At 44.3% G+C, this 19,365-nt stretch overlaps 1 protein-coding gene across 1 annotated transcript in view; it reads left to right on the top strand.

The window, feature by feature from the left end:
* Window positions 1–19,365, top strand: part of SLC22A3 (solute carrier family 22 member 3) — a 131,758-nt gene that overhangs the window by 23,717 nt on the left and 88,676 nt on the right. The window lies entirely within an intron of this gene.

Consider the following 19,365-nt stretch of genomic DNA (forward strand, 5'->3'; position numbering starts at 1 on the left):
GGGGGGGGGGGGGGGGGGAGGCTATGACAGAATTTGGCTCACTGAGATCAATGGGGTAAGACCCGAAACCCAAAAGCCTGTGGAGGTACTTAATCACCCAATCACCACGGTAAATGGCAAAGTTGGAGTGGCAGTCGGGGGATCTGACCACCCCAGAGTTACAGAGAGGTTCGTGTACTACAGCACTCTTAGGGGAAACTTGAATGTGCCAACAAGGTTACCTCTCAATCTGTGCCAACAGAAGAATCATGAATGAATGATGAGGAGATTGAGGGCAATTGCTTCAATAAAGTGCCACGATTCTTTAAGAAGTTGCTGAACCTGAGTCAGTTTTTTTTTAAAGATTTTATTTATTTATGCGACAGAGAGACAGCCAGCAAGAGAGGGAACACAGCAGGGGAGTGGGAGAGGAAGAAGCAGGCTCCCAGCGGAGGAGCCCGATGTGGGGCTCGATCCCGGAACACCGGGATCACGCCCTGAGCCGAAGGCAGATGCTTAACGACTGCTCCACCCAGGCGCCCCCTGAGTCAGTTTTTTAACCTGAAACTCATCTATTAAAAAGTAACTGGGTCTCCAGGAGGAAGGGTTCTGTAACCTCACAGCAAGTGCACAAGATAATGATTACCCCAGTCTTTCCCCAAAGGGATGTATGGCCATTTACTCAGGTAACTGTGCATTGGAGAAGGAGAATACCCAACATTTCAAGGATTGTAGAACATAGGGTCAAAGCTGACATAGATATACAGGAACTCCAAGCATTATCATGGCCCCCATGTTAGAGAGGGCACATACTGGGTGTGGGTAAGAAATTGAGGGGGCGCCTGGGTGGCACAGCGGTTGAGCGTCTGCCTTCGGCTCGGGGCGTGATCCTGGCGTTGTGGGATCGAGCCCCACGTCAGGCTCCTCTGCTATGAGCCTGCTTCTTCCTCTCCCACTCCCCCTGCTTGTGTTCCCTCTCTCGCTGGCTGTCTCTATCTCTGTCGAATGAATGGATAAAATCTTTAAAAAAAAAAAAAAAAAAAAGAAATTGGAGTCACAGCGAAGGTTAGGTTCACAGAGTTCAATGACCATCCCTGGTCCCCAAAAGTATAATTGGAATGGACATCCCTGATGGTTGGCATGACCTCCACATTAAGTCCTTGGACTACTGGGGTAAGAGCCCAAGTGAAAACCTTCAGAAACTGGTCTCCCCCCACCTCTTGTCTCCATGAAGATAGTAAATAAAAAACAGTATTGCATCCTCGGAGGGGGGTGATGATAATTAGTGTCCCCCTTAAAGATCTAAGGGGTGTAATGACGGTGTTTTATAATATATCTTTATTTAATTCACCACTCTGGGCCCTGAAAATACCTGGGTGAGCCATGGGGAATGACAGGAGACTGCCACAAATTTAATTGAGTGGTAGCCTGACTTGCAGCTGCCATGCCAAACGTGTTACCTTTGTTAGAATTTGCTAGAACAGATTAACACAGCCACGGATGCAGGATATGTGGCCATTTATTTGGCAAATATGTTCTTCTTCATCCTTTACAGGAAAGAGGACCAGGAATATTGTGCATTCACATGAAATGGCCCATAGTATAAGTTTGCAGTTTGTCTCAGACTTATGCTAATTCTCCCACTCTCTGTCATAATCCAGTTCAAGGAGATATGGACTGTTTGAACACCCTGCATACTGATTTCCTCTATCAATGGCATCATGCTATGGGGCTGGACGACAAGACGTCTCAAGCACTTTGGAATCTTTAGTAAGGCACATGTCTTCCAGAGGGTGTCACAACAACTCCATGAAGATTCAGGGACTGGCCATATCAGGAAAATTTTTAGGGATCCAGTGGCCAGGGACATGCTCTAATATCCCATCCAAAGAATAGGACAAGTGATTACATCTTATATCTCCCACCATAAAGAGAGAAGCGTAATGCCAACCCGCGTACTGAGCGGCGCAAAGACTGCTGTGTCGGAGTGGGATTTACTGCAGGAGAGGGTTCTAGAGCAGGTCCGAGCTTTGATGCAACAGCCCAGCCACTTGGGCCTTACGACCTGCCTGATATTGTGGCATTAGAGTTGTCAGTGGTGGGAAAAAGTGCTACGTAGACTTTAAAACCCATGTCCTGGGGGGTTGGGAATTGTAACACTGACCCCTAAGTTCCTGGGGCTTAGTCATGCCATCCGTAATAAGAACTAGACGCCTTTTGGAGAACAACCAGCATGCCGCTGAGCCCCGACTACAAGGTACAAAACGATGGCATGACAACAGTTGCCTACCACAGGCTAGGTTCTGTCAGACCAACCAAGTCATGAGATCGGGTGACGGGCCCTTGTGTGATGGAGTTAGCACATTTGGGGTTGAATAAGAGTGGAGTCAGAAGGCACAAGTAAGCTTATGAGTGTGTGGCCATGTGGATACATACCATTATAGGAACTCTTCACTTCTTTCCTCCTCTGACTTTCATTTCTTTCTGGGAAAGGCTAAAAGCTTTCTCAGGTCATCATTTGTGACTGTACCTCAAAGCAGACTAACACAAAAGTGAATGATGAAATTATAGTCACTGAAGGTAGAATAGGGAGTCCTTCTCATTCTCAAATGCTAGCAGCCCACTGAAGATTAGGGTGACAATGGACTTGTGAGGGAGCACACCTGAGAGTCAGTGAGATTTATTCCTCATTTAGGAATTGTCCACATCGTTGTTCACATTGGAGGTCTAATCACTCTTGACAGAGGGCAGTAAAAAGGATGGAACATTAGGGATGGAGGGAAGCCAATATTCTTCTGTGGTTGAGCCAGGAGATGCTGTCTAGGATTCTAGGACAAGAAATAGAGATGAACAACTCTATTTAAATAGGGAAAACTGCAAATTATTCTGCAGTCATAAAATACTTAGAGGATTATGAGAAAGGAATACTTTATCTTTTGCAGAAGAGGGTCAATGGATACTGTCAAGATTTGCTAAACAAGAAATGGAAGCATGGGCTTATAGCTACACATTACAGTGGTAATTTCCAGTAGGACTGAACATGGAAATCATTAAAAAATGGTCAGCTCTGGGGGATGTGAAAGGGTCATATGGGAGATTATTGTTTCCCCCTATTCCCTTCTGAATCATTTAATTTTCTTTCATGTGCATGTATTATTTTAACTAAGTTTTTTGAAATAAAATATTCAAACAGTCGAGTGTATTTGGGGGTGGAAGTTGGGGGAGAGTGAAGAAGGTTAGAGGAGACAGTACAGTCATGAGTCAGGCCCCCCAGTCCTCCCTGCCAGGCCTGGATGTCAGGTGCCTCTCCCCAGAAAGGACAACTTGTAATGGGCTCAAGAGTTCTTGGAAGGTTCCCCGTGTCATAGGGCCCCTCGTTGTACTTATGCCTGAGAACCCACATCTCATAACGCCACCTTTGGCAGCACCAGGGTACTTCTGTGCAAAGCCTGGGCTTGGATCACCAATCTGTGAAGACAGGAACAATAGGAGAATTTACAGATTGATGAAAGCAGCACTTGAATCTGGGATGCTTTTATACAGGAATAGCTACACTGGCGATATGATTTCTTTCGAGAAGGTACCACTAGCGTTAATATTGGTAGCAAAAGGCATAGCGTGTTGCCAGCATTCATGGGCTTGCAAGACACCAGAGAACCCTGGATGTTTTTGGCATTGGGAGGGCTTTTAAATTTGTTTAGAGAAGAGTAATTTCCATCCAGCTCCTTCCAATTTTCTCTCTTTCTCCCCAGTCCATTTAGAATTCCTTTCAAAGATGGATTCGGGGACATAATTTTAATTCACTGGGGGCTATGTAGCTGTGCCTATCAAACACTAAAATGAATGGGTCTTTCTACTAGAGGCTGGAGACGCATGTGCCCAGAAATGCAAAGAGCTATCTGTTGTGCAACACTTTTGGGGGTGGAAATTCTATTTTCTATATTCTTGGCCAGGTTCAGTCGAGAATTCAGGTAGTTGCAATTTACCACCTAGAGCAATAAGGAGGGCCTTTTCTGAGACAGACTTGGGAGCCAAACAGAGTGTGGGTGACATTGTCAGTGATCCTTGGGCTTTCCTTCCTTCTGGCTCTGCCCAAGTCCCTCTTGGTCAAATGTCAATTACTTTGCAAATGCGGAGTCAGGAACTTGGGAAATTCATGGTGAATGTTGATAAAGATGTAGAATAGACTAATATAGAAAGGACTTAGAACTCTGGTTGCAGGTTTAGAAACCTGGGTCCAATCTCAACCCTGTCTCTTACTAATGGTTGTCTTGGTCTTGTTTGAACTTCACTCTTTCTGAAAGAGAAAAAAAAGCAGCATGACCAGGTGGGAAAGTCATCATATTTAGAATCTGACAGGCTTGGATGTTAGTTCTGCCCTTGCTATGTTTTGGATGAATTAACTCTCTCTAAATCTTGGTTTTGTCTGTTAAAAATAGTTTAACAGTTTAAATGAAATGACGTGTGTGAAAAATATCTGGAACATTCTAGTTTCTATTCCACCAAAAAAAGTAAGAGCAGAGGAAGTGTAAACAAACACCAAAATGTTGCCTCCCAAAATGAGGAGGGAGGAGGGAGAGAGGGTGGGAGTAAGAGAGTGGCAAATTTGGGGACAGGAGGTGACGAGGCTCTGAGTTGCTCCTTGAGTGAGCAGAAGCAAGCACCCATTAACTTTGAGGCATTATATATCTGGGGTACATTTGCCACTGCAGCCACAACTGCTTTTAATATGAATCACTGGAGCCAGGGGCCCATGGAGACTGCCCAAGGAGAGTCTATAGAATGAGAGGAGAGCAATTTGCAGGGCATCCAGGAGGAAAGGACCCAACAACAGGTCTGAGGAGTGGGCTTTGGGGGCTCGCAGAATCCAAGGGAAGGAAGTGCTCCTGGAACAAGGAAGAATTCAGTAGCATTGAAGGTGGCTAGGAAGTCAAAGACGAACTGTGTTCTTATCAATTGGATTTAGCCAAAAAGATTTTTTAAAATTCCAGTGTAGTTAACATACAGTGGCATTGTAGTTTCAGGTGTACAGTATAATGATTCAACACTTCCATACATCACTCCGCGCTCATTGTGATAAGTGTCCTCTTAACCCCCATTGCCTATTTCCCCCATCCCCCCACCCACCTCCCCTCTGGGGACCATCTGTTTGTTCTCCTTAGTTAAGAGTCTGTTTCTTGGTTTGTCTCCCTCCCACTCTCTGGTTTGTTTGTTTTATTTCTTAAATTCCACATTTGAGTCAAATCATATGGTATTCGTCTTTCTCTGACTGGCTTAATTCGCTTAACATTGTACTCTCTAGATCCACCCACGTTGTTGCAAATGGCAAACCAAAAGGAGGTCCTTAATGATCTTGCTGTCATAATCTTAGTGGAGTGCTGAGTCCAGGTGAAATGACAGCAGCAGAGGAGCGAGGCAGGGAGAAGGAGGCGACCCAGAGAAGGAGTGGGCAGTGCCCGGGAGGAATGGGGGTCTAGGAAGCTTGGCTTCTTCCTTCTTCCTCCTGTCTTTTCTTCCCTTTTCTTTTCTTCCCCTTTATTCACTTCCATCTCCCTCCCTTTTCTTCCTTCTTTGAGTAGAGAGACCTAAGCATGCTTGAATAATAATGAAAAAAGAAATTAAAGATACAGGCACACAATTTCCCAAACTCTGACCTGATGCCCACATGGCTTTCTCCTGTGACCAGAAATTGCCAAACAGCTCCATCTGCATGTTCCCTGAGGGCTTGAAGTTCAACACGCCTAAAACAGATTTTTCCCCTTTTCTCCTAGCTCTCTGCTCTTTTAGGCTTTTGACGGGCACCACAATCCGTTCCCCCAGCTGCCAGGTCAGATACCTATGGTCACCCCAGATTCCCAGTGCCTTTCCACAATCTCCTTAACATCCCTCCCATCCTTCAGTCTCCTCTGTCCCCACTGTCACTCCTAAGGGCAGCTCCCACTTCCTCTTGCTCAGACCACCTAAATGGCCACCTTGCCTCAAGTCTTATATCCTTACAGGAATTTTCCTCAATTTAGCAATCTCATCTTTAGAAGGAATTTCTTCATTCCAAATCCCAGCTGTAGGAAGAGTTTTTCAGCCTTTCAAATGTGACATGTGGCTTCCTTGTCTTTGCCTTAGAACATTCGTCCTCCTCAGTCTGGAATGCCCTTCGCCCCATGTATCAGACCCAGCGGGAGGGGCTGTCTGACTGCCAGGCAGAACTCACCACCCGGCCTTTATGGCCCCAGTGTTCCAGCCTCTGCTCTGAGCTCGCATGCCTCCCACCCTTTCTACTGTAGAGAGTAAGCTCTTTAAAGAAAAGAATATTACTTTATTAATCTCTGTACTTCCGGCACTTGGCCCAATAACGGGACTCAATGAATGAATGAATGAATGAATGAATGAATGAATGAAAATGATGACAGCGCGAATTGTGATTTTGTGGAACTGGTTCATTGTCACACGTTTTGGGCTCAGTTCTTTAGCCATAAAGCCACCAAGTCACATCAGCACCATCCTGCCACACTTCTGTCACCCACAGGAGACTGTCACAGACCTCATCAAGCCTTTTGCTGCATTATGTATTTTCCCCAAACACGCTGCCAGGACGTATCAGTCCTTTAAGATGATCTGTGGTAGAGGATTCCATGGTCAACATAAGTGGCCAAGACCGTGCACACCACATTTCCCTCTTGGACACATACAATGTACCTTGAGGGCTCTGAGAAGTTTTATAGTAAAAAAAGTAAAATTTGGTTGCAAAGCCTACCCAAACTTGCTTGAATTCTTTTTTCCCCATCAAGTCACACCTTGAAGTTTTAATATCTTTTAAAACTTGCCTCACCTAGTCTTACACTTTCCTAACACAGCAGGGTTATTCTAGTAACATCACCCATGATTCCCATTGATTCCTATGTGGTGACTTTTTAGTGCCATCCCCTGACAACAAAATAGCATCTGACAGTTTTTACAATATTTGTTTTCCAATAGGCAATGTATCTGGAGTTTATGACATGTTTTAGAAATTAACGATTTTTTCCTCCGTTAGGAAAAATCTATGCCTATCTGAACGATTCCATTTATTTTATGAAGCTTGCGTTTGTTTTATACAAAACTTTTAGTTCTTCCTAATGGCTTGGGGATTCAATGAAATAAGATCTATAAGTTACTATTTTGATTTATTTGAAATGTAAGTGGGTTAAAGTCAGGCCTCGCTTCCTTTGGGGCTTCACGCCAGCCTCCATCAGGAAGGGCAAGAGTTGTTTTCTACCATACTCTGGATGGCAAACCTTACACCTACATATTGTAGGTTTTAAGTTTGGGATTTCAGGAACTTAGGGCACATCTACACATGCCTCCTAGACTAGAATCCATTGATCCTGTTTAAAAGTTAAAAGTACTTCATCATGTAAAAAATCCACCTGTCTAGTCGATTGCTACAGGGGGGCATGTACCGCGTTAAATGGTCTTTCTCTAATGTCACCACACTCGGACTGTCCACCGTGTGGAGTTTAAGGGGCTGCATCGTGAGCAGGGAGAGCTCACATGGTTCATTCACGCAGCCTCGGGAACAGTCTCCACCGCTCACATTCGTGAGCATTGCTTTTCCTGAAAGGATAATGCGAATCTCGAATCCTATCACAGAGCTGGTATTTAAAGCTCAATTTCACATTTTTTTCCCAAGCCAAGTTTCCTAAATATTTATATTAACAAATACCATGAAGAAGGGACTCGCCATCTGAAAAATCATACTCAGAATTATGATTCCCATGGTGTTTGTGTACGTTAACATCTGAGTAAGGATTAAGCTAATCGCTTCAGACAAACATCTGCAGAGATCTGTTTGATGTTCTCCAATGGAGATTTCACAGTCATAAAACTGCCAAGTGGGAAGATTTCTTTAAAAATCAGTTTGTCTATCTTTGCATCTGGTGCATAAAATGCTCTCCTCTCAATCAACGTCTGCCGACAAGGCAAACTGAGGATCTTTTAGACTGTGTCTATATAATAACCCGCAAGGGCACTAAGGCATAAATCCCCCGGTGCCCTGCCAAGTTTCCTTTGTAACTTGTTTTTTGGCGTTACCAACTCATGACGGGCAGATCAGAAGCACATCAGAAAACGTCAGTGGAACAATAATTAGGAACTGCGTCAGGCATCTGGGCCCATTTGGATACTGTGATCTCACGGGTTTCTTGCTCTTGGATGAACAGGGAAGAATGGTTTCTGGAAACCACAGAAGGCCTAATTTATTTTTCTCGCTTGTATATAGGGGAAGGTATTATTAAACCAAAGCATTAAAAAAAAGTGTTTCAGAAAATATGAATATTCTAGAGTATTAACCAAATGAGTCATTAAGTTTCCCTTAAAGTAACACAGAGAGCCGATGGGTTATTTATAGAATACCTTGTGAAATGTCCAGCATTACACTGGAAAATACATACAAGAGAAATATATAATGCAGTCTTGGTCGTTAGGGAGATTAAGAAGACGCTAAAAATTTGTAGCACATGGTTAGAAACAGTCCTCCTGCTCAGTGGTGTGTATTGAGGGGAGGTGCTGCCACATGGCCATAAATACCCAGGAGTGAAGAGAAGCAAATGTAGGGAAGAGACACAGGGGAGGTGGGATTGAGTGCAACCTAAAGATGGGAGACATTCTGAAGGAGGGTTGACATTGAACCCTTCTTTTTGTCCAATACTGTGCTGAGCAGACAACTTCAAGTGTTTCATTTATTTCTCCCTAAAGTCCTGTGGGCTTAATACTGTTATTTACTCTCATTTCACTAAGGCTGACACTGAGATTCAGCAGGGGTCTGTGATGTGTCTAAGACACCCAGCAAATGAGTGACAGAAGGAGAATTCTAGGGTCATTTCCAGAAGTGAACCACCTTGCTATAGTAGATGGCTGTGTTATGAAAGACATGGGTGTGTGGATGTAGATGTGTGTGTGTGTGTGTGTATTTGGACACAATATATATATACACAATGCGTCTTGTACGTATGTATTCGATGTGTATATTTACATGTTGGGTGTGACATAGGCAGAAGACAGTGATAAGAGAGAGCATGTCAGATGTGAAAGAAGGATTAAGCATAACTAGAAGAGTAGTTGGCATGGGTTTGAGGAGCGGTCTATGAGGACACTTCACGGAGTAACTGGAAAGGAGGGCTTACCTTGGGAAGGGTGACTGGCTAGGGGGTTGGCTTATGGAAGGCCCAGTGGGAAGGCCAGTGTTAGCATGTGACAGGGAGCTTGGGCTGAGTCTGGAGCTGAGATTCAGGTGTGTACTGACTGCCCAAATAGGTAGTCATCCTGATTTGTCTGTGTGCTTTGGACACACGGACAGATTATTTAGGGACATACGCCCAGGCATGCCTCTTGATTTAACTGTAGCACGGGAGACCTGTGGAAAAGAGCTTGGACCCTGACTGTGTTGGGGGATAAAACACATGCAGACCTGAGGGATAAACCAGAGGATAAAATGTGAAATTAACAACTGAACCCACGAGTAAGATGTACTTCTCCAGTGCACAGGAGAGAATGACCACCCCACCCCACCGCAGTCTTAGAGATTCCTGGGGGGTACAAGCAGGGGGAAGTTCCAAAACTGCCAATTCAGTCTGTGGGGTGCACATAAAAGATAGCCCCCAGAGATTCCCAGAAAAGCTTGGGGATGGGACCTTCTGCAGAAATGGAGTTGGGGGTGGGGGTGGGACGGTTAAGGCGGCGGAGATTCACACAGTAATGCTGAAGTGTCTGCATGGGTGAACACAAGCTGGAGATGCTCAGGGCAGCCAGCTTATCAGATACAAACTGTCCTGGTGTGTCTTCAGCTGTGTTACGGGATGTGCACACAAAACCCTATATACCACATGTACGTAAGCAAAGACAGCTAGGTCACGAACACCAAGGACTAAAACAGTCAAAGAGTAGAAGAAACACAAATACCTTTTTTTTTTAAGTTTTTTTGTTTTTGTTTTTTGGTCATAGCCTTCTTATAAGACTTTGGCAAAACGAAATTGATCACCTACTGGTCGAAATTTTTCTTTGTCCACCCCAAGATGAACGCTTATTTCAAAACAGAGGAAATCCATAGCTTGTGGCTTCAGTTATACTTGTTCTCTGTGCTGAATGCAAGGTCACACTCAAGACAGCGCACACACAAAACAACCCTCAATTTACAAATGGGCGGGGCCCCAAAAGTACACTTGTAAATTGGTCCTGGAACACAGGAGCGTTTCCCCAAGGACTCAATGGTAAGAAGGAGGTCTCTATGTTCAGGCCAGCCCGTAAAACTCTAGTTAACCCCTTGAGGTTTGAAGCTGGTCCCTCGGGAGACAGGATGGAGCAGGGCCAGGGAGGTGGGGCTGGGTTTGGAGTGTGGGGACTGTCCTGTCCTTGAAAGGAAGAGCTCAATGGCACAGTCATTTTCAGCACAGAATTTTCAGGACCGGTTGTCATAGCAATATATCAATACTTTTTCTAAAAATAACTTTTTATTTTGAAATAGTTTAGGACTCAAGAGAAGTTGCAAAAATAGTACAGAGAGTTTCTGTGTACCCTTCCCAGTGTGTCCCATGATCATACCTTACATAACCGTGGGTATTGTCAAAACCAGGAACCTGAGGTTTTCACGATACTATTAACCCAGGTAGGGAGCTGACTTGGCTTTGCCCAGTTACCCTTCTTCCCCGCCTAAACAAATGTAATGCTTGGGAATTATTAAGGTCATTTTATTTTCCAGTGTTATAAATGCTAAAAATCTTTATTTTTGCAACAAAACCTCCCATTCTTCACTATAGAAAATTTAACTGACAATATTATTTCAATGAAGAATGAATAGGCTTTATATTCATACAAGTTAATTTTGACATTGAAAGGCAAAGATTTTTAAAGTTTCTAGGATATTCCATATTTGTAGTCAAAAGAATAATTAATGAAATGACAGCTTTGCAAGATTATCTGAGTCAGCACTTGATGATAGAGGTGGGTCTGTGTCCCGCTCCCCCTGGGCCACGAACTGAGTGAAGCCCTGTTAGCTGAGTTACTTGATCTCTTTGGTCCTTAATTACTTGATTGCAAAATAAGGAAATTAGACCACACGACTGCTAAAATGTCTTTCAGTGAAGAAAGAACCCCTACAATAGCTTTTGTCAGAAGTATCATATAGAGATTGTTTTAGAAAGTATAAGATGGTTTTACTTAAAACAAACAAAACAGAAACAGACCCAGGTCTAAAGCAAAAGCAAAAAAAGTCTTGTACTCACATGACGGTCGTGGGAAAAGTACAAAAGAAAATGCAAAGGCAGCGTCTTGGTCGTGGGGCCGAGGAGACCCACCCATAGGTGGCCGGGAACACAGAAACGGTCTGCATTCCCCATAAACTACTGACACTCGTGGGACATTTGGACAAACGATGTTCATCTTTCCAAGCCTGTGTTTCTCGTCTGTGAAAGGGCTGTCTATACTCCTGGGGCAGTGTGGTTCTGAGGAGCAGAAGGGATGTAGAGGGGAAAGCACACAGCAGAATCCCCGGGCAGAGTCTGGGTCCATGAAGGTTTCTAGGGAGCCCGAGGGTCAGGGGTGAAGGGGATATGAAAGACAGGCTGGGAGGAAGTTTTCATTTAGATGAAAAGACTGAGAGGAGCGGTAGCCTGCCTTTTGGTGCAGTGAGCTTCCGTGGACACCTCTCCAGGAGAACGTGTTATGGGGCTCAGAGGGGGGTGTCACCCTGGCCACTCACTGAAGCCCGAGGCTGAGCTGAGGAAGGTGACCCGGCTTCCCCCATGAGACACGAGACAGACCCATGGTCTCAGCAGCCCTGACCTGGCAGAGAGGCAGAAATGAGTAACACAGAGAGCTCTAATCTGTTTTTAGGACAAGTAAACATGTCCCACATACTTTTTATCTCACTGTATGTTTGGGATTAGAATTTAGACTCCGGATTCCAGAATCAACGGCATCTTAATATGAAAATGAAATAAAGATTTATTATCCTCTCCCCATCTTGCTGCTCGTACTAGTTTCCTAGCTATAAACATCTTCTTTTCCGCCTGGCCTTTTCTCCTAATATTTATAGTGGTGTCTCAAACACAGCCGTCCAATTGCTCCACTCAAGATAAATGGTAAAATCACCTAGACCTCAATTAATTCAATAAAAATATAGAAAAAAATAAAACAGAAATATTTGTGTGTACTCCTGTCCAGTAGTAGCCATTTATCATCGTTATTTATATAAAAATTTCATGCTGGGTACTTATACTCCTCATCCTATTTCTTCAGGCCACATTTTTAAAAGGTTTCGTTTTGAATTTTTCAGATGGCTTTCACCTTTTCATGTTAAGACAGAGCTTTAAAATCTCACGAAATTGGATATTCCATCTAGCAGCATTCCACAACCTGTCTTAGAACGCCAGTGTTAGTACATCGATACAAACTGCACTAAAAAGGACCCGAATTCCTGCAATTTCTACCTTTTGTCTTTGTCTTTAAAGGAAAGGAGAACTTGAACTCATTGCGTCTTATTGCCAGGAAATGATCTAATGATCTTAATTTTATTGTACTTTTAGAAAGAAATTATCAGCCCAAACAGAACTAGAAATTACTTTCTGACTCCAATGTAGACTGGGAAAGTAAACATCTGTGATTTATAAAATACAAACAAAAATTAATTCCAAAAGGAAAGTAATCTATAAATGGAAATCTACAACTGAAAACTCATGAAATCAGCTAAACATTCAAATGCCCTTGGTGTGACTTTGTGAACATGGAGTTCATCCTTCTAGACCACCTTTTATGCTTATATGGACTCTGGAGATGTCATTCAATCCACAAATACTCATTGAAGGCTTGCAGTGTTAGAACATCTATTTGTGTACCCAGGGTACAATAAAGACTTCTCATGAAAATATAAATATAAATATATGTTATTTTACCAAAAATTGGATTGCATAGAATGCACTATTAGAACCGGTCTATGAATTGCTGCTCTGTTTGCAATCGGATGAGTGCAGAAATGGGGAGTAAGCGTCTAGAAACTTTTATACAATCTGACATCATCATGAAGTGTGTGACTGGTGGACAGGTCTCCTTGAATAGGATGTACACCAGTTCTGTGTTGTTGAATTCACCTTGGGGCTGTATGTGTTGTGAGCTTCAAGCTATTCGTGCCCAGTAAAACCACATACTGGTCTGCAATAGACAGGAAACGGACAAACACACATGACTCCTTTACCACAGGTAGGTTGAGAAGCACTGATATCAAATGCAATCTTTGTCACCTGTTTCATCTATGGAACAGGTTGTGAGCATCATTCCATTTCAGTAGCTATGTTTCTAGAACATAATTTTCAATGAAAGTGTTATTCTTCAGTTTTTAAGTTTGATTAATTGAGAGGTGACTTGAATTTTAATTGATGCCTTCCCCTTTCACAAGACTGCCTGCTCTCATTCGAAGATTGCATTAATGGGATTTATGTGTGATGGCACGGAGATTCAGAAACAATGCATCTCTCTTGAATGCTCAGCTCAGGGGGAACAGTCTCAAACTATTGAAGGCACCCCACTAAAAGACAGTTTCATCCACAAAGAGGTTCAATAGCAGAAACCTCTGGGCAATATTTTAGCAATTAATCACACAGTGGCTTTTCACCGAGACCTTCACAAATCCCCAAAGTAATAGATGTTCTGAGCGTTGGAGACCCAGAGGGAGTAGTATGGCAATTCATCACTTGCCAGGCTGCACTGACCAATAGAAGGATGACCACTCTTTTACAATCATACTACTGCCCCCCTCTCCTCTATCTGACATTACCAATCTATCATGGACCATTCTGGACTCAACCTCAAAGTTAGTCTCAATAAAGGTATCCTCTAGATAGCTTCTGCCAAAGATGGGTGGTAAGCAGGGGGGGAACATAAAAAGAAACTCACTTGCCGTTCCTGGACTAAACCATTTGCGATGAAAAGGTTTCCAAGACTTGCAATGCACTTCACCTTCCACTTATGAGAACAGCACAAAACCCACAAGTACTGGAAGGGAAGTGGTGAAAAGTTTGCTGCCATGTACAGTGGCAGAGTCAACAGGAACTCGACAAGTCTCTTGGGCTTCACTAAGTTTTTCTACCTTGTCAAAATTCAACTCTGGAATATTTCAGCAGGTTTTCTCCAAGGCTATGCCTTCTACAAAGAGGACTTTAAGTCTAAGTTCCTAGACCATCAAGTATAGAATGAGCATTGATTTAAAAAAGGATAATAGTATGTATAATGGCTTCCCCCAAACCAGAAACTTTCCTATAGGGACATCCAAATTGTAATCAACTAGTAAGCAAATGGGTCAGGAAAAGATAATTACGAATACTCATCCATCTAAATCAGCGTTAGGGTCCAGAGTTCGGTCATACAATAATGGGAGCGCCTTGTAGTTTCTCATACATTCACATACTAAGGTAAAAAATAGCTACTCTGTGCCAAATATGGTAAGAATGAGAGTGTTTCTGATACTCTTACCCATTTATTAAAAAACAAAAAAGAAAATACAATTCCTAATTTTTTTCCTTAGACCTGAGCACATGTATGAATTCACTTGCTCAGTTTTCTTTCAATAGACCTTTTTGGGAAAGTTTTATTTCTAGATTTATTATAGTATTCCCAAGCAAACGAGTTTTGTGCTTTACAAATAGCATTAATGTCATTATGACATATTTTGGTAATTCAGTCTGTGGTGACTATACCTGCATACTTGATATATCCATTGCTAAACACAATAAAAAATACCAACCATAAAATTTTAGGTGAATAAACCCAAACAATTACCTTTTCAAAAAGAATAAAGTCAGTATGTTTTACAAAGGCTGAAGGTTGTGGGCCAATTGATTCTTATCATATCTCTTCAGCAAACATTTAACGATCACTATGTCTAGATCGGCACTGTCCAACAGAACCTCCTGTGACAATGGAAATATTCTGTATCTGCTTAGTCCAATATGGTAGCCATTAGCCACGTCGGCTATTGAGCACTTGAAACATGGTTCATGAGGAACAAAATTCTTTATTTTGTTTAATTTTAATTAAATTAAATTTAAATAATCACAGGTGCAAATAGAAAATAGGTACCAATGGGTTAGGATAGAAAGATGAATGTGATTTGGCTTTTCTCTCAAAAATCTGCAAAGCAATGGGAGAAAAAACATGCCAACAGGGTTCTACATCAAAATCCCAACCAAATTTTTAAAAAAGATTTTATTTATTCATTTGAGAGGGAGAGTGAGACAGAGAGAGCACAAGCAGGGGGAGAGGAAGAGGGAGAAGCAGACTCCCATCTGAGCTGGGAGCCCGACATGGGGCTCCATCCCAGGACCCTGGGATCATGACCTGAGCTGAAGGCAGGCACTTAACCTTCTGAGCCACCCAGCTGCCCCCCCACACCAAATTTTTATGACACCTAATAAAGTAGAAATTTTATATGGAAGAAACCCCTCCCCCAAATCACCAAGATAATTCTGAAGAAGAACAAGGTTAGGGAGAGGAGGCGGGACTTTCCCTACCAGATAATTAGAATTCTTACAGACCTGTCATAATTAACAAGGAAATCTTGGCCCAGTGCTAGTGCAGTGGAACAGAATGAAGAACCTAGAAACACATTCATGCAGGATTTTCTTTTTCTTGGCAAAATGTAAAAAAAAAGAGGCTATGAAGAAAATTGATATATTTTACTACATCTGAACTTAAACTTGTTGTAGTCATCAAGACACTATAAAGTTAACAGACTGAGAAAACAGAACCTATACGGTTGATAAAGCAGAAAATATACAAATATACAAATTAACTTCCCAAAAGTTCAATAAGAAAAGACAAACAACAAAGAGAACGCAGGCAGAGGATACGAAGAGGCCTCTCCCAAAAGATGAAACCTGAACGATGAGTAAGCATGAAGAATATGTTCCCTCCGACTACATCAAGGACATGTAAATCAGAACAGTGAGACTGCATTTTATACCCAGAGTATCTGCTAATGGGCTTGAGTTTAACAAAGCCAAACATGAGTACAGATGTGGATAAGCTCATATGATGCTGGCAGGATGCACAGTGGGACCACCCCTCCAAGAGCAAGTTGTCAATGTCCGGCAAAACTCCAAATACATACACTCTACAGCCCTGCTAACCTATTCCTAGGCATTTACCTTTTGTCAGTTCTTGTACAAGTGCACAAGGGCACGTGCACAACAGGTTCACTGCAGCATTACTTGTAATGGAGGAAAATTAAAAATGAGCTAGATGTCTCTCTGTTGGGGAATGGATAAACTATAATATGGTCATTCAAAGAATGATCTGTACCAGGTGGAGTAAATGGGCTACATCCATGTTTATCAAGGCTAATGGGTCTCAAAAATGTAATATGGAGTGAAAGAAGTGACAGGAAAATATGGGGAGTATGGGACCATTTACGTAAATGTCAGAGCACCGCAAGTACTATATATTGTTTGTGTGTGATATCTGTATTAAAAGGATGAAAACTGGATGAGATGAATATTAACAACTTCATGACAGCTACACCCAGCAAGAGAGGTCTTGTGCCTTCGGGAGTAGAGCTCTGGCCTTCCTCTGCTCCAGCCCCAGGGCCAAGGGGTTGTACCCGCCTGAAACCCACTTCTGCTCTCTCTCTCCAGTGCACCCCTCCGGCCCCCACTCTGGGAGCTGGGACCCCAAGATTCCCTGTCCAATAGTCCCAAGGGCTCTTCCTGGGCCTGGGTGGGCCTTTTCTCCTGGCCCACCTTCTCAAGAAAGGGCCTGGTGTCTGCCTTGGGGTGGGAGGGAGCAGACAGGGAACAGGATCTGAAGACACCTGAAGGAGGCTTAACTGTGCCTAGGAATATTAGTTCTTAATAACAATATACCTAAAACAAACATAACAACATGACGTTTGCTAATTCTGGGTGTGGGTGGTATTTTTTTATTGCTCTTTTTAATAGCTGACTCATATATACCACTTACCATGTTTCAAGTACTATTCTAAGTGATTTGCCTTAAAAATGAGATAGTTTATTCTTACTTAGTTTTATGGAAGACAACTCCATAACTTGCCCAAGTAGGTCTGACTCCAAAGTCCATGATCTTAGCGATACTTTAGGTCTACTTGACCATACACTACATTTAAAAAAATTAAAATTAAAATACTCAGATGACAATACAAAGAAAAAGGTGGTGAAATTCTACGAGAAGTTTCCTAGATGTGTGAGGAGCATAGATGAAGAGGGCAGCACCTGGGAAGGAAAGCAGTGGTGGGGGGGAGGGGACTCTTCATGAACCAGGTGCCCCTTTCAGCCTGGGCCTTGCTGGGCAGTGGGCAGGGAAGGGCAGGAGCGTGAAATGTCAGGAAAGGAAACTTTGTGTATACAGGGATCGATTTAGGAGAGTTCAAGAAGGATTTGAGGATTAGCAAGTAGCTATGTTTGGCTGTCACATGAGGGGACAGCTTGGTGAGGGACAAAGGTGGATCTATAAAGGGAGGGCGAGACATGAGGATTTAATCTGGAAGGCAAGGCAGGCTCCGCCGAGCTGCACTGTGGGCAGCCGGTGAGGAGTGCAGGCTGGACGGGAGGCTGGCTACAGGTAAGGAACCCGTAAGGGGCACTGGGCAGCAGTGTCAAGAATCACCCAGGTAAGCGCACCTACTGTGAACTGAGCACTGTTCTAGACGGTGGTAACATAGAGTGAACAAAACAGAGATTTCTCCTTCATGGAACCCGCATTCTAAAGGAGGAACACAACTAAGATAAACGAGTGAGATATACGGTAAACAAAGGGATACGAGTATGCATCTGTGAGATGGAGAAAGCAGGGAAGGGAGCTAGGAAGGGTTGCCTGTGCGCGAGTGTATGTGTATTGGGTGGTGGGGAAGGCTGAACGGGTGGGTGGAGTGAGCTGAGGTGACATTTGAAGAAAGTCCTGCAAAGTGAGGGGTGTTCAGATGATCCAGAGATTCAGAGCCTGGGGCTGGGCCATGGTTACACCAAAAGGAAGGGCAGGAGGAAGAGGTGGAGGGGAGGAAGACAGGTTGAGCCTGGGGTCCAGGGGGCAGTTAAAAACAGGGGCTAGAGACTGGAGCGTGAGACATGTCCGCACAGGTGTCACTGCTAACTCGGTGATAGATAATGCTTTATTTAGTAGCTGAGATCAAGGAACGAGAGGACAATAGAAACTGCCAATCAGGGAGCCCCGGTGGTGGGCCCTACACCGTACCTGTAATACAAAGGACATCCCCGAGGTCTCCACAGCATTAACTCAGCACAAATAGCACCAGCACTAATAGCCCACACATAAAAGGGTGTATACTACATGCATGAGGCACTTTCCTGGCACTTTATATATATTAATTCATTCAGTCTTTACAGAGACCCCAGGAGGGTATTAATTAGCCTCATTTGACAAATGAGAATACGGGGCTGGCCAATTAAGTTGCCCAAGGTCACCAGCTGGTGAGGGGGTGAAGCCGGCTGAGGAGAGCGGCTGGGCTCCAGAATCCTTGCTCTGGAAGGAGGTAACCTCTCAGCCCTTTGAGAAAAGCAAGCTGAGGGCAGAAAGCTTTTTTGAGGATGGGATGGGGGTCTGGGGAGAAAAGCTAGAGAAATTCTCAGAAGACACATGGCAAGAGACACATGGCTAGGCCCGGGCAGGGAGAGCGCTGTCAGCAGTGCAGCCCTTGGGTGGCCTGCAAGCTGGCCGGTGAAGACCTCGCACTGGACACAGCAGTGCAAAGGGACACAGACACAGCTCTGTGGACCTCTGGGAGCCAATAAAGAGGTGAAAAAGAACCTTCAAACCAACCAAACACCCTTTCCGGGAGATTTCAGGCCGGGACAGTAGGTGGGAAGGCCCTGGCCGAGGAACCCCGTATCCCGCCTGAGGTCCTTTTCCACTTTGAACTTGAGGAATCTGAACAAGACGCTTGAACTCTGTAGATTGTCCAGCTGCCTTTTTTAAAAAGTTGGGCAATCTCTGAGATGTGACCAAAATCAAATCCCGCCGGGCGCCGGCTTGGCAACAGGTCGCCAAGCGGCCTCTGCGCGCTGAGGGCAGGAGGGCTGGAGCGGGTGTCCCCGGGGCCCAGGCGGGGGACCCGGAGCGCACATCCTTCGTCACCCCACGCTGCCCTCGGGACCTCCGAGAGGCCGCGACCGAGGAGCCCAGAGAGTCCTGGGTGACCCTGTTACTTTCCTCTGGGGGCGCGACCCGGGGCCGAGCGCAGAGCAGGCTGCTGGCAGGGACCGAATGGAGCTCCGCGCCAGGCCAGAGGCTGTGCCCGTCACTCGCAGTCCCGGGCCGGGTGGCCGGCGCGCGGTGGCTCTCAGCCAGGCCGCGCCGCCACGGCCCCGCCGCGCGCCCACCCCGACCCCGCCGCCG

Source organism: Ailuropoda melanoleuca, chromosome 10, assembly GCF_002007445.2.
Source record: "Ailuropoda melanoleuca isolate Jingjing chromosome 10, ASM200744v2, whole genome shotgun sequence".
Lineage (NCBI taxonomy): Eukaryota > Metazoa > Chordata > Mammalia > Carnivora > Ursidae > Ailuropoda > Ailuropoda melanoleuca.